A 16,519-nucleotide genomic window follows, 5' to 3' on the forward strand; every position below is an offset into this window, starting at 1 on the left:
GAGGAATAATAAAGGGCAGGCTTAGTCAGCACTGCTTATAAAGTAAGTTTGGATTTAGGTTAGCTTTTGTTACAAAGGGATTAGAGTATAAGAGTAAAGAAGCCTTACTACAATTATACAGGGCATTCATGAGGCCACACCTGGAGTCAACATTATCATCATAGGCAGTCCCTTGAATTGAGGATGACTTGCTTCCTCGCCAAAAAGGGATGAGTTCACAGGTGTTTCAATGAAGGACCTAATATTCCAGGTCCCGAACTACATCCCGAAGGGTGGAAGATGCCTGTGCGTGGATTTTTTTAACGTGTGGTGGCCGTTGCACAACAGCCACCACATGGGCTTGACAGAGCTAGGTTTTGGTCCAGTGGCAAGGATTAACCAAAACGATTGGAGAACAGCTCTGCTGCACAGACCTAGCGCGCACACACATCGCAGTGTGGGCTGGCCCATGCTGTGCCTGGAACCATGCCTCTTCGGCCCCAAATTCACATCTCTCCTGGGCCCCAATCGCGTCGCTCCACGATCTCTCACCGCTCCTGTGCCCCGACCTCACCGATCCTGCTGCACCTGCCCACACTCCAATCACCAACCTGGACCTTGAAAACGTCCAATCCAATCGCCCTCTTCGCTGCCATCACCCTCCTGCACCAGCTCGCGCTGTACCTTGCGGTGGTATGCTTCTCTAGAGGATGCTCGCTGCTCCTTTTATGGCCCCGACCTGCCGCTGATGGTCTCTTACAGATTGGGGCTGCCACACTGCTGTTCATATGCCGACTGTCTGATGCCCAGGAGTGGTGTGGTCCTTGCACTGGATCGACTAGGCTTATATTCACTGGAGTTTAGAAGAATGAGAGGGGATCTCATAGAAATGTATAAAATTCTGACGGGATTGGACAGGTTAGATGTAGGAAGAATGTTCCCGATGTTAGGGAAGTTCAGAATCAGGGGTCACAGTCTAAGGATAAGAGTAAGCCATTTAGGACCGAGATGAGGAGAAACTTCTTCACCCAGAGAATTCGGAACCTGTGGAATTCTCTACCACAAGAAGTTGTTGAGGCCAGTTCGTTAGATATATTCAAAAAGGAGTTAGATGTGGCCCTTATGGCTAAAGGGATCAAGGGGTATGGAGAGAAAGCAGGAATGGGGTACTGAAGTTGCACGATCAGCCATGATCTTATTGAATGGTGGTGAAGGCTCGAAGGGCCGAATGGCCTACTCCTGCACCTATTTTCTATGTTTCTATGTTAGGGGACATCCCTTGGAGACAGGACAAGCACCTTGGCCTTCTGTCCAACTGAGCAGCACAGTACACCTGGAGTACTGTGTACTGTATTGGGGGTCGAAATTCAGGGTCTCAAACAGACCCGTTAATGCCCGATTGCGGCGGCCATTCTTAAAAATCGAATGGCCGCCGCTTTGGGGTTAACTGGCCGACCCGACCTAAATTCAGGTTGGGGATTTTTTGGCCTGGATCCCATCCCGCCCGAGTCATTGCAGTGCCAATTTTAATCAATAAAAATACTTACCTCCCAATATTCAGCTGAACTCGGCGATCCCCCGCCACGCGGTGCTCCTGGCAGTTTTTCTGCCGGTGCACCATCTCCAAGGATTCCAGCGGTAAGTACCACTCTAAAAATCACAGGTGTACCAGCTTTCTGGCACACCTGAATTTTGACCTAAGGAAAGAAAGAGGGAGTGTAATGTAGGTTCACTAGACTGAATGAGGGGATTGCCCCATGAAAAGAGATTGGGGCCATTAGTCCCTAGAGTTTAGAAGAATGAAATGTGATCTAATTGAAACAAGGGCTTTACAGGGTTAATGCTGAGAAGATGTTTCCCTGGCTGGGGAATTTAGAACACGGGGTCACATTCTCAAAATAAGAGTTTATTTAGTACTGAGATGAGGAGAAATTTATTCACTCAAAGGGTTGTGAATCTTTGGAATTCTCTACCCGAGAGAGCTGTGGATGCTCAGTCGTTGAGTATATTCAAGAAAGAGGTCGCTAATTCTTTTGGAACGAAGGGAATTAAGGGATATAGGGATATGGGGATAGTGTGGGAAGGTGGAATTGAGGTAGAAGATCAGCTATGATCTTGTTGAATGGTGGAGCAGGCTTGAAGAGCCAAATGGCCTACTCCAGCTCCAATTTCTTATGTTCTTATTTTTGGTTTAGTTTAGTTGTACCATGCCCTCTTTGAACTGGTGCCAACCGAACCAGAAGACGTTTTAACCTGTCATAATAGCCCAGTCAAATGCTGATCAACAACAACAACTTGGATTTATATAGCAAGGGTGACAAAAAGCTTAATTAAAAAGGTGGGTTCTAAGTAGTGTCTTCAAAGAAGTGAAAAATATGGAGAGGCAAAGGGTTTTAGGGAGGGAATTCCAAAGTGTGGTGGGGTCGGACAGAAAAAGCATCCATTCCACCATTGGGGGTTGGAACGGAAATTTACAGAAACAAACAGTCGATCTGGCTTCCACTCCAAAATGTGAAAGACCTGCCCCTCACCCCACCCCAACTGCGCTGGAATTCTACCTGCCCAGGGGCTGGAATTTGAAGCCTCGGGCATCTGTATTCTGAATTTGCGTCCAACAGACCTATAGTGGAGGAAAGGCATTGCATAGTATAAACACGGGAAAGTGCAAGCAGGTGACTTTGGTGTTACTCTTCCGCAATGCAAAAGAGCCTTAAGTGGGGGGTTTACCCATCAGAGTGAAGGCAGAGTCTGCATGTTACTTTGTAGTTTGCTCGGAGGGAAAGGGGAACTATGGACAACATAATCTAGTGTAAGAAGTCATGACCTTACGTTGACCCTCAATAGGATGTGATGGCCATCTAAAAGCAAAGCATAGAAAAACTTCAGATGAACCCTAATTGTGGAGGAGAAAGAGAGGCCATTATCTAACAATGGTCAACACGGCATTTTGGTATGTGACTAACAATAGGCAAGGCTGCTGTGCATATATCTGCTCCACCCAGCTCCCATTTAGCACTAGGCTAGAGTGTTCACACATCATTGTCAGATTCATCACTTACATAGCTGCCAAGTCTCACAGTTGAAAGAACAGATATTACTTGTCCGGTGTACTAAGGAAAAGCTGACTACTGTAAAGGGACTTTAATGCTGTTCAATAAATGTAAGTACTTTCTCAATTTTAAATTTGCTGCAAGTGTCTGTTCCAAATGAATTTTGCATGAAAAAGCAGGCAGTTTTAGGCTGTGTTAAATATTCTTTGTGCTGGCATTTCTCAATTTAGAGTATTTAACGATACAGTGTGGGAGAGTATCATGTGCTCCAGTAGTGACAGCTGACAGTGCTACTGGAAACAGTTAAATTAGTCCCACGACAAATAACATCCGGTCCATTGTTTGCATGAAGAATAATGTAAATTGCAATTAAGGGAATGGTTTGCCAAATGTTAAAAAATATGATGTACCATTATCATTGCTGGGCATATTGTCCCAGAATTTTCTGGAACAGTTCCATCTGTGACTTATGTCGTAAATTTCACCATTTAGTGCCCTGACCTTCCCATTGTAAACTTAGTCCAAAATTTCCTGGAAAAGTAATTTGAGTACATAACTACGTAAGAAATAGGAACAGGAGCAGGCCAAATGGCCCACTTGCCTGCTCCGCCACTCAACAAGATCATGGCTGATCCGATCCTGGATTTAGCTCCACTTCCCCGCCCGCTCCCCATAACCCCTTATCCCCTTATCGTTTAAGAAACTGTCTATTTCTGTTTCAAATTTATTCAATGTCCCAGCTTCCACAGCTCTCTGAGGTAGCAAGTTCCACAGATTTACAACCCTCTGAGAGAAGAAATTTCTCCTCATCTCTGTTTTAAATGGGCGGCCCCTTATTCTAAGATCATGCCCTCTACTTCTAGTCTTCCCCATCAGTGGAAACATCCTCTCTGCATCCACCTTGTCAAGCCCCCTCATAATCTTACACATTTCGATAAGATCACCTCTCATTCTTCTGAATTCCAATGAGTAGAGGTCCAACCTACTCAACCTTTCCTCATAAGTCAACCCCCTCATCCCCGGAATCAACCTAGTGAACCTTCTCTGAACTGCCTCCAAAACAAGTATATCCTTTCGTAAATATGGAAACTAAAACTGCACACAGTATTCCAGGTGTGGCCTCACCAATACCTTATATAGCTGTAGCAAAACTTCCCTGATTTTATACTCCATCCCCTTTGCAATAAATGCCAAGATACCATTGGCCTTCCTAATCACTTGCTGTACCTGCATAATATCCTTTTGTGTTTCATGCACAAGTACCTCCAGTTCCCGCTGTATTGTGGCACTTTGCAAGCTTTCTCCATTTAAATAATAACTTGCTCTTTGATTTTTTTCTGCCAAAGTGTATGACCTCACACTTTCCGACATTATTCTCCATCTGCCAAATTTTTGCCCACTCACTTAACCTGTCTATGTCCTTTTGCAGATTTTTTGTGTCATCATCAAGGACACCCTCAAAGCCTCTCTGATGAAGTGCAACATCCGCACCGACACCTGGGAGTCCCTGGCCAAAGACCGCCCTAAGTGGAGGAAGTGCATCCGGGAGGGCGCTGAGCACCTCGAGTCTCATCGCCGAGAGCATACAGAAATCAAGCGCAGGCAGCGGAAAGAGCGTGTGGCAAACCATTCCCACCCTCCTTTACCCTCAACGACTATCTGTTCCACCTGTGACAGAGACTGTGGCTCTCGTATTGGACCGTTCAGTCACCTAAGCACTCATTTTAAGATTGGAAGCAAGTCTTCCTAGATTCTGAGGGACCGCCTATGATGATGATGATGCATATCATCATAGGCAGTCCCTTGAAATCGAGGAAGACTTGCTTCCACTCTAAAAGTGAGTTCTTAGGTGACTGAACAGTCCAATATGGGAGTCACAGTCTCTGTCACAGGTGGGACAAACAGTCGTTGAAGGAAAGGATGGGTGGGACTGGTTTGCCGCACGTTCCTTCCGCTGCCTGCGCTTGTTTTCTGCATGCTCTCGGCGATGAGACTCGAGGTGCTCAGCGCCCTCCCGGATGTACCTCCTCCACCGAGGGCGGTCTTTAGCCAGGGACTCCCAGGTGTCGGTGGGGATGTTGTATTTTATCAAGGAGGCTTTGATGGTGTCCTTGAAACATTTCCTCTACCCACCTTGGGCTCGCTTGCCCTGTAGGAGTTCTGAATAGAGTGCTTGCTTTTGAGCGATTTGAAAAAGTACATCACAGCAAACAATGACGGACCAGGAACAACAGAAGCAGTGCAGCTAATGGCTTATCTCATCAGCAGCAATGAACAAATTAAATAGATCAATATTGACAAGATTTGAATCATGGAATTCTGAATTTCAAATCTTCTCACAATGCGGAACTTGACCACTTGCATAAAATTGTTGAGTTATGGGCATATCCAGCTGCTGCATTCAGTTTTCAGGAACATTTTAAGTTAGAGATTCAAGAAAAAACATTTATTTAAAAGAAGTAGTTTAAACTACCCAAAATAGCTACCTAAAAAGTCTCAGACTAAAAAAACGGGGCAAAATTTGCCCACTTCTCGGGCGCGAAACAGGGATAGAAAGTCCAAATTTCATGGGGATATGAAATATATCCAACGTTATATTGGCTCGGGTGATATTCAGATGTCCCATGCGCCCGCCTTAAACAGGTGTTCAGGTGTTAGGTTCCTTACATATGCTAATGTAGGGCTGAACACCTGTTTAAGGATTTCTCTCCAAAATTGGTCAGAAACATGCATGATTTTCTGGTTCCTTCGGCTGGGTTTGGCGGCAAAATGTGCCTCGATGAAGGTGGGTGGGGGGGGGCGGCAGATAACCACCTCTGTGAGAGGGTGCCTTTTTTAGAAGATAATTAATTGACACTTCCCCCCCGTCCTCCCCCCCCCCCCCCCCCCACAGTTAATACTGTTTTACAGACTGGAGGGAACTATGCAGTGGTGTTTCCCAGGGGTCGGTGTTGGGACCACTGCTGTTTCTGATATATATTAATGACCTGGACTTGGATATACAAGGAATAATTTCAAAGTTTGTAAATGTAGTAAAGAGTGAGGAGGATAGTAACAGACTTCATGAGTACATAGACAGACTGGTAAAATGGGCAGACACATGGCAGATGATATTTAATGCAGGGAAGTGTAAAGTGATACATTTTGGTCAGAAGAATGTGCAGAAGCAGTAAACTAATTGGTACAATTTTAAAGGGGGTCCAGGAACAGAGAGACCTGGAGGTGTACATACACAAGTCTTTGAAGGTAACAGGACAAGTTGAGAAGGTTGTTAAGGCATACGGGTTCTTTGGTTTTATAAATAGATTTATAAATAGGGCTAGAAATTCGGTTTTCAGCAAAAACGGTATTTTTATGCCAAAATTACCATTATCGCTTCATTTGGCCTTTAATTTGCGCAGCAGTAAAAATCGGCATTGCACAAGGATTCGCGGCGCAAACCGTGAATTTTGGCAACTTTAATCCGAGGCCGATAACGCTGCGAGAGAGGCCTTGGGAGGGGAGAAAAAACAAGAACAAAAAAATGGCAAAAAAAAACCATTCACAAAACATTCACAAAACCCTTACCTACTAAATTGCTGAAAAAGAATAAAAAAATTAAAACTTTAACTTACCTCTTTTGCAGGTCTTCATGCTTACCGCTGCTGGCGGGGCTGAAATGCAGGTTTTTCTCTGTCGGTGTTCTGGGCGCAGAATACAAATGTTATTAGAGCCAAATATCTGTCAAAAATGCTATTTCGGGTGTTGCACGCGCGCTTCTCTTCCCAGCGGTATGTGGAACGTACCGTCGCACAAAGGTCACCGAAGTTCCCACTGTTTGGTTTTTCGCGGTGCAGGGTGAAATAGCACCAAAATCCCAGTCGACGAATTTCTCGCTCATAATATATAGAGTACTAAAGCAAGGAAGTTATCTAAACAATTATAAAATACTAGTTAGGCCTCAGCTGGAGTATTGTGTTTAATTCTGGGCATCACGCTTTAGGAAGGATGTCAAGACCTTAGAGAGGGTGCAGAGGAGATTTACTAGAATGATACCAGGGATGAAAGACTTCAGTTACATGGAGAGACTAGAGAAACTAGGTTTGTTCTCCTCAGAGCACAGAAGGTTAATGGGAGATTAGATAGAGGTGTTCAAAATCTTGAAAGTCTTTGATAAAATAAATAAGGAGAAACTGTTTCCAGTGGAAGAAGGGTCAGTAACCAGAGGACACTGATTTAAGGTGATGAGCAAAAGAACCAGAGGCAAAATGAGGAAACATTTTTTTACACCGCGAGTTGTTGTGATCTGAAATGCACTGCCTGAGAGGCTGGTGGAAGCAGATTCAATAATACATTTCAAAAGGGAATTGGATATACGATTGACGTGGGAAAATTTGCAGGGCTGTAGGCAAAGGAGTGGGATTAATTGGATAGCTCTTTCAAAGAGGTAGCACAGGCCTGATGGGCTGAATGGCCTCCTTCTGTGTTGTAGCATGCAATAATGGGGAACAAAGAAATGGCAGACCAATTGAACAAATACTTTGGTTCTGTCTTCACTAAGGAAGACATAAATAACCTTCTAGAAATACTAGGGGACCGAGGGTCGAGTGAGAAGGAGGAACTGAAGGAAATCCTTATTAGTCAGGACATTGTGTTAGGGAAATTGATGGGATTGAAGCCCAATAAATCCCCAGGGCCGGATAGTCTGCACCCCAGAGTACTTAAGGAAGAGGCCCTAGAAATAATAGATGCATTGGTAGTCATTTTCCAACATTATATAGACTCTGGATCAGTTCCTATGGATTGGAGGGTAGCTAATGTAACCCCACTTTTTAAAAAGGACAGAGAGAGAAAACAGGGAACTATAGACTGGTCATAGACATCGGTAGTTGGAAAAATGTTGGAATCAATTATTAAAGATGTAATAGCAGCGCATTTGGAAAGCAGTGACAGGATCGGTCCAAGTCAGCATGGATTTATGAAAGTGAAATCATGCTTGACAAAGCTTCTAGAATTTTTTGAGGATGTAACTAGTAGCGTGGACAAGAGGAGAACCAGTGGACGTGGTGTATTTGGACTTTCAAAAGGCTTTTGACAAGGTCCCACACAAGAGATTAGTGTGCAACATTAAAGCACATGGTATTGGGGGTAATATATTGACGTGGATAGAGAACTGGTTGGCAGTCAGGAAGCAAAGAGTAGGAATAAACCGGTCCTTTTCAGAATGGCAGGCAGTGACTAGTGGGGTACCGCAAGGTTCAGTGTTGGGACCCCAGCTATTTACAATATACATTAATAATTTAGATGAAGGAATTGAATGTAATATCTCCAAGTTTGCAGATGACACTACGCTGGGTGGCAGTGTGAGCTGTGAGGAGGACGCTAAGAGGCTGCAGGGTGACTTGGACAGGTTAGGTGAGTGGGGAAATGCATGGCAGATGCAGTATAATGTAGATAAATGTGAGATTATCCACTTTTGTGGCAAAAACAGGAAGGCAGAATATTATCTGAATGTTGACAGATTAGGAAAAGGGGAGGTGCAACGAGACCTGGGTATCATGGTACATCAGTCATTGAAAGTTGGCATGCAGGTACAGCAGAAGGTGAAGAAGACAAATGGCATGTTGGCCTTCATAGCGAGAGGATTTGAGTATAGGAGCAGGGAGGTCTTACTGCAGTTGTACAGGGCCTTGGTAAGGCCACACCTTGAATATTGTGTACAGCTTTGGTCTCCTAATCTGAGGAAGGACATTCTTGCTATTGAGGGAGTGCAGCGAAGGTTCACCAGACTGATTCCCGAGATGGCAGTCCTGACATATGAAGAAAGACTGGATCAACTAGGCTTATATTCACTGAAATTTAGAAGAATGAGAGTGGATCTCATAGAAACATATAAAATTCTGACGGGATTGGACAGATTAGATGCAGGAAAAATGTACCCGATGTTGGGGAAGTCCAGAACCAGGGGTCACAGCTTAAGGATAAGGGGTAAGCCATTTAGGACCGAGATGAGGAGAAACTTCTTCACTCAGAAAATTGTGAACTTGTGGAATTCTCTACCACAGAAAGTTGTTGAGGCCAGTTCATTAGATATATTCAAAAGGGAGTTAGATGTGGCCCTTACGGCTAAAGGGATCAAGGAGTATGGAGAGAAAGCAGTGATGGGGTACTGAAGTTGCATGATCAGCCATGATCTTATTGAATGGTGGTGCAGGCTCGAAGGGCCAAATGGCCGACTCCTGCATTTATTTTCTATGTTTCTATGTTTCTATGATTCTATCTACTGTTAACGGGAGAAAGAAGTTTTAAAATATAAAGAAACAGCCAAACACGGGGAATGCTAATTCATAAAATCTACAGTACTTAATTTGGTCCAAAACAATTAAAGGAATGATGGATATGTACAGGTTAAGCTACAATCAGCCTTTCCTATTTTAGTTTCCATGGAATTACCTGTTTTCAGATGTCATGAGCTTATATATATAATGCGGCTTTTGAATTGTCAGCTTTTTTGGGGCTGTTTCACCTTTTGATAGTTTTCGAGGTTGATGTGTTTGTAAGTGCCTATCAGTCATGGTACAGAAAGATTTCAATGTGTAAATGCTAATTACTGATGACACATGATGAATTCTATATGTGTAAATGCCTATTAGTGATGATCCAGGAGGAACTCAATCCGAGAATTACTAACTTCTTGTTACTTTCATCATCATAGGCAATCCCTCGGAATCGAGGATGACTTGCTTCCAAACTAAAAATGAGTTCTCAGATGACTGAATAGTCCAATGCGGGATCTACAGTCTCTGTCACAGATGGGGCAGACGGTGGTTGGAGGAACAGGAGGTTGTGTGCCTGGGTTGCCCCGTGCTCTTTCCGCTGTCAAAGCTTGGCTTCAGCTTGCTCTCGGCGAAGATCTCAAGGTGTTCAGGCCTTCCCAGATGCTTTTCCTCCACTTTGGGCAGTCTTGGGCCAGGGATTCCAGGTGTCGATGGGGATGTTGCACTTTTTCAAGGAGGCGTTGAGGGTGTCCTTGAAATGTTTCCTCTGCCCACCTGGGGCTTGCTTGCCGTGACGGAGCTGCGAGTAGAGCGCTTGTTTTGGGAGTTTCGTGTCAGGCATGCAGACGATGTGGCCTGTCCAGTGGAGCTGATCAAGCGTGGTCAATGTTTCGATTTGGATTTTCAGGATCTTGCGGAGGCAACGTTGGTGGTACTTCTCCAGTGTTTTGAGGTGCCCTATGGCTGAAGAGCTCCTCCCAGAGACGCAATGTGGATTCCGCCCACTAAGTGGCACAATGGACATGATCATCACCGTGCGGCAGATACAAGAGAAATGCAGGGAACATGGCCTTCTTTGACCTCACAAAAGCCTTTGACACTGTCAACCGTGAGGGATTATGGGGCGTCCTCCTCAGATTTGGCTGCCCTCAAAAGTTGGTCAACATAAGAACATAAGAAGATAAGAAATAGGAGCAGGAGTAGGTTGAGCAGGAGTAGTAGCAGGAATGGCCGTTCGAACTTGCTCCGCCATTTAATACGATCATGGCTAATCCGATCATGGACTCAGGTCCACTTCCCTGCCCGCGCTCCATAATCCCTTATTCCCTTACCGTTTAAGAAACTGTCAATTTCTGTCTTAAATTTATTCAATGTCCCAACTTCCACAGCTCTCTGAGGCAGCGAACTTCACAGATCCACAACCCTCTGAGAGAAGAAATTTCTCTTCATCTCAGCTTTAAATGGGCGGCCACTTATTCTAAGATTATGCCCTCTAGTTCTAGTCTCCCCTATCAGTGGAAACATCCTCTCTGCATCCACCTTGTCAAGTCCCCTCATAATTTCATATGTTTCGATAAGATCACCTCTCATTCTTCTGAATTCCAATGAGTAGAGGCCCAACCTACTCAACCTTTCCTCATAAGTCAACCCCCTCATCTCTGGAATCAACCTTGTGAACCTTCTCTGAACTGCCTCCAAAGCAAGTATATCCTTTCGTAAATACGGAAACCAAAACTGCACGCAGTATTCCAGGTGTGGCCTCACCAATACCTTATATTGCTGTAGCTAGAATTCCCTGCTTTTATACTCCATCCCCGGTGTAAAAAAGGCCAAAATTCCATTGGCCTTCCTGATCACTTGCTGTACCTGCATGCTAACCTTTTGTGTTTCATGCACAAATACCCCCAGGGTAGCACTTTGCAATCTTTCTCCATTTAAATAATAACTTGCTCTTTGATTTTTTTCTGCCAAAGTGCATTACACTCCACCTGACAAATTTTTGCCCATTTACTTAGCCTGTCTATGTCCTTTTGCAGATTTTTTGTGTTATCCTCACACATTGCTTTTCCTCCCATCTTTGTATCATTGGCAAACTTGGCTACATTACACTCGGTCCCTTTCTCCAAGTCGTTACTATAGATTGTAAATAGTTGGAGTCCCAGCACCGATCCCCGCAGCACCCAACTGGTTGCTGATTGCCAACCCGAGAATGAACCATTTATCCCTACTCTCTGTTTTCTGTTCGTTAGCCAATCCTCTATCCATGCTAATATGTTACCCCCAACCCCGTGAACTTTTATCTTGTGAAGTAACCTTTAATGTTGCACCTTGTCAAATGCCTTCTGTAAGTCCAAATACACCACATCCACTGGTTTCCCTTTATCCACCCTGTTTGTCACATCCTCAAAGAATTCTAGCAAATTTGTCAAACATGACTTCCCCTTCATAGATCCATGCTGACTCTGCCTGACCAAATTTTGCTTTCCCAAATGTCCTGCTACTGCTTCTTTAATAATGGACTCCAACATCTTCCCAATCGCAATGTTAGGCTAACTGGTCTATATCCTCTGCCTGCTCCATGATGACATGCAAGCCGTGGTCCTGACCAACGGATCCATCATAGACCCATTCCACGTTTGGACTGGGGTCAAGCAAGGCTGTGTCATCGCACCAACACTCTTCTCAATCTTCTTTGCTGCAATGCTCCATCTCACCCTCAGCAAGATCCCCGCTGGAGTGGAACTAAATTACAGGACAAATAGGAATCTGCTCAACCTCCGCCGCCTCCAGGCCAGATCCAAGGTCGTCCCATCCTCTGTCATCGATTTACAGTACGCAGACAACGCTTGCGTTATTACTATAGTCTTGCTTTTATTCCTCAGCTAAAAGGTGATTACACCATACCCCTTCCATGACTTTCCTCCCTTAGTTTGTGCTAACATACATCAGTTCAGCATTCCAAAGACTCACTTTCGAGGTGGTATCAGTGGATGAAAGTTCCATGGCCTTTGCTCATCTGGCCTTAAGAAAGTAATACAGATAAGCTTATCTACAGGGATATCGATACCAGCCAGGGAGGGGCCTTGAGCGCCTAGGCTGTTTTTTTGGACTTTTTCCAAAATCCTGTTACCAGCAGATTCTGGAAAAGCTGTCTGTTAGTTACAAAATGGAATCTTCAACATAAAATGGATTCTTTAATACAACCTTTCCTGCTAACATTATTAACAGGCCTAAAACAGGTGGCCAACCCGCTGCCATCAGATTTCAACTGGGCAGGTCAGGTTAAAATTAACCCAATGGTATTCCTTCCATTAATGGCAGTCTTTGATATTAATGCTCAACCTCAGCGAGCTGATGGTGTCCGAGACCCACATCCTCGTGTCTTGCGAGCTGCTGTCAAGTCTCCAGCTGAAAGCATGGTGCCAGATTACTTCTCTGGGACTCAGAGGTCCCTGGGCTTGAGCGGGAGTAATGACAGACAGAAAGATAAATATTAGCGCATGCATTGAAGGTTGAAGATCTCTGTTTGAGTGCTGCTCCACAGGGCCACTTTGATAACAGAAAAATGCCAGAAGGCCAATGCTTAGCTCAGACATATAATTGGATGCTTCCAACGCATGAACTTACTTAAGGTAAGAGATAGGTAATGTGAGCTAACTCGGAGACAATCTTAACTCAAGTACAATCTGAGTGCTATAGAAATATATATATCGAAAATTGCCTCCTGGAGAGTGCAGTGGAATCCAGATAGATTGTAAAAAATTGCTTGATTTATACTGGGACAACATCAGGTCTTGCCCTCAAGCACAACCTGAGTAAACCAATTCCTTGTAGCAGAAAATATGCAGCAAGAAGTGGGTAGTATTGTTCACCTCTAATGATTTGCTTATCATAGGTCTGATCCTTTGTAAGACAAGGCGAATATCAAACAGAACATTCACCTCTTTGATGTGGGGCTGATACAGAAACATGCTTTTGTGTGAGCATCAAATAGCTCATCTGTCTTCTATAGTGAAGTGTGAGCCTTAAACTCACTGCCTCAGTTTTGAAAGAAAATACAGTGAGATTCAATTCTGTGAAGGGGATGATCCTGCCTGACAAATCTCATTCCAGGACCATTTCCAGTCTGTGCAATATAATCTGGGGTGTCATTTTTGACTTCATGCCAGAGCATAAAGAATACACATGCAGAATGGCCACTTGGTCAAGTTAAGAGATGACTGGTGTCCACGGTACTGTACCCCAGCAATGAGCCAATGCCGTCAGGAAAGGGGAGAAAATGGGCAAGCAAAAGAAAAGCAGCTAGAAACTTGCCCAATAATGTGAAAGGTGAGAAATGGAATGGAGTAGATGCGGTTATAATTGGTGACACAAAAACCCATAATGGTGCATGATAGCTATTCTTTCCTTTATTGATTTCTCTTAGACAGTAGCAGTTAAAATAACGGGCCACATGCCACAGACAAGAGGCAGCTGCATTTGTAATAGATGTCAGGCACAAGGAAGGGAAGCACTCCTGCTGGGCAGACAAAAACTAAAGGTAAACAGACCTGCCCACAGGAAATGATGGCAAACTCTTGACCATGTGACAGGGTGGCAATGACCTCGAGGTCAAACCTTACCCTGGGAGAGACTGTTCTATCGGTGTGAAAATGGTGCACGCCCTGCCATTATTGTTTTCAGTTACCTGGATGCCTGACAAGTTTACGAGTCTCCAAATCCAACTATTGAGAAATCTGGATGTGTCAAATTTACGTTTGTCTATTATGGAGTGCACACTTTCTCTGTGAGGGAACACACTGCACTTATCAAAGACCAGAGAATTCAGGCACAGGTTGCCAAGTGATAACTCTGATGGTCCTCCAAGTGTGCATAAGGATACTGTTGCGGCTTAATCAGCTAAAATTGCACAGTTCACTATCATGGAATGGTTACAGTGTGGTCAGCCATAAACCACAAGAACATAGCTTAGGAGGATGTTTAACTCTTATGCTCCCATTTATTAGAATGCTTTTTTTAGGGCAAATTTCAGACATTTGGAATCTATGATTCACTGACACCAGTTCACTTCTATGTATACATAAACAGTACATTTTTTAAAAACAAAAAAGCCTTTATGCAATGTTATGAGCATTTTCTAGACATGGCAGTGAGGGATGTTAGTGCTGGGGAATAGATTTCCATTTCAGGTGCCGCTCCAGTTTCAGTATCACACATTGCCAGGTCAGGCATAACGTGTTTCAATGTGCAGCAACAACAACAACTTGTATTTATATAGCACCTTTAATGTAGTAAAACATCCCAAGATGCTTCACAGGAGCATTATCAAACAAAAGTTGACACGGAGCCACATAAGGAGATATTGGGGCAGATGACGAGGTAGGTTTTAAGGAATATCTTAAAGGAGGAAAGAGAGGTAGAAAGGCAGAGAGGTTTAGGGAGGGAATTCCAGTGCTTAGGGCCTAGGCAACTGAAAGCACGGGTTCCTCTTAGCCTGCCTCTACAGTATGCCTCATCCTCAACCGGCAAAATCAATGGCATCGGAAAAGCCGGTTTTCAGGGCACAATGCGCATGCGCTGAAAACCAGCTTTTCCAATCTGTCAATGATCCGCATCTTGGGAGCGAGGACATTTGCACGGGCAAGATTGCGGGATTTACCCATATCTTGCCCAGCAAATGTCTTCAAAATTCTTGCGCCTGATAAAAACAGGCACATAGCCTACTTTTACAGGCGTAAGAGTTTAAAAACATACAAAAATATAATTTAATAACATTTAAAAAACATATTTTTTAAAACCCTGCCCACCACGTTACATTTATTTTTAACCATAATTAAAAAAACGTTTTAAAAACTCAGGAAGAACATTTTTCTCTCAGATATTTATTAACTTTAATTTCAATTAATTTTAATTCTGTGAGGTGTGTTTTTTACTTTTTATTACATGTGCTTAGTGTCTTTGTTTAAAAAAAAATCATTAATAGCAATGAGAACTCGTAGATACAGAGTTCTCATTGCTATTAATGAGAAAGCTGTGGAACACTGTACCTGATTGGCTGAGCAATCACTTGTGACTGCATCTTCTGCATGGGAACCTGGAGGATGGGAGCATGCTTCGCAGTGCGGGAAGAGAAGGCCTCCCCACTGGAATCGTAGAAATGTTTCAGGTCGGAGGCAATTGCCCGCGGGAAGCCTCCGACCACAATTTCAGCCCCAATATGATAATTTTCCATTACCCACATCAGCCAACTTAGAACAAAATTAAGGGCAAATTTGTGTTGAGGCTTCATGACCATTAAGAACTAGAACAACACAAAAGAAAAGTACTGAGGATGCTGGAAACCTGAAATGAAAAGCAGAGAAAGTTGGAAATATTCAGCAGGTCAGGCAGCATCTGTGGAGAAAGAAACAGAGTTAACATTTCAGGTCGATGGCCTTTGATCAGAACTAGATTAAGACTGTCCAAATGGCTTGGTGTGTTTATGCAATTAGTAACTGAGCCCTACAGACCAGGTGTCAGGTTCAATGTCCGATCTGTATCGAGCTAGCTGGGAATTGGCCTCGGCATTCCAGGGTTTGGAAGGGAAAAACTGACCAAGGTTCCTGGTACTGCTTTCTATGCTGGAGGTATGTGTGTATAACTGTTGGGTAAGTTGGGAGATCGGACTCAAAGGTGATGTCCCTATAGTCTTAATAGCCTGCCAACATGCCCCCTCAAGGCTCACAGATGAATTATCGGCAGTTGGGTAAGTATCTGAAGGTACCTGAACCAGCAAGAAATTGATGCCTTGAAATGAGGATGAGTGAGGAAGAAAGAAAATTGACAGTAAAAATAGGCCGTCTTTCCTGATTCCTTCACTGCTTACCTAAGGGCTTTGACTTCTTGCTGGAGTAGCAGCCCTCCAACATCTTACCATGTCACCATTCTTCAGGTGTGAGCCTTGATAGCATTGGCAGTAATGTTCCCTGTAACCTTTTTTTGGGTGCACGGCCGCTTCACAGTTTCGCCTGTGAATCTTATCATTGAAAAAGCTGGTCCTGGGCTGCACAGGGCCGCACAGCTTATTGGGAACGTTGGTTGGTAGGCTATTCAATATGGAGAGAATTATACCCAAATTCAATCTTGTCTTCACCTGATGTTCACACAGTTACGTCCAAGGAAACACTCCAATTGCTTTGGTAAAACTAGCTGCTTTTGTTTCCAGACACTTTAGAATATTATCGTAAAAAAATA

The 16,519-nt window shown here is 43.9% G+C and overlaps 1 pseudogene; it reads right to left on the reverse strand.

The window, feature by feature from the left end:
• Positions 1-16,194, reverse strand: part of LOC139266090 (small ribosomal subunit protein uS3-like) — a 58,016-nt pseudogene extending 41,822 nt beyond the window's left edge.
• Between the last annotated feature and the right edge of the window lie 325 nt (positions 16,195-16,519).

This window comes from Pristiophorus japonicus, chromosome 6 (genome assembly GCF_044704955.1).
Source record: "Pristiophorus japonicus isolate sPriJap1 chromosome 6, sPriJap1.hap1, whole genome shotgun sequence".
In the NCBI taxonomy this organism is placed as follows: domain Eukaryota; kingdom Metazoa; phylum Chordata; class Chondrichthyes; family Pristiophoridae; genus Pristiophorus; species Pristiophorus japonicus.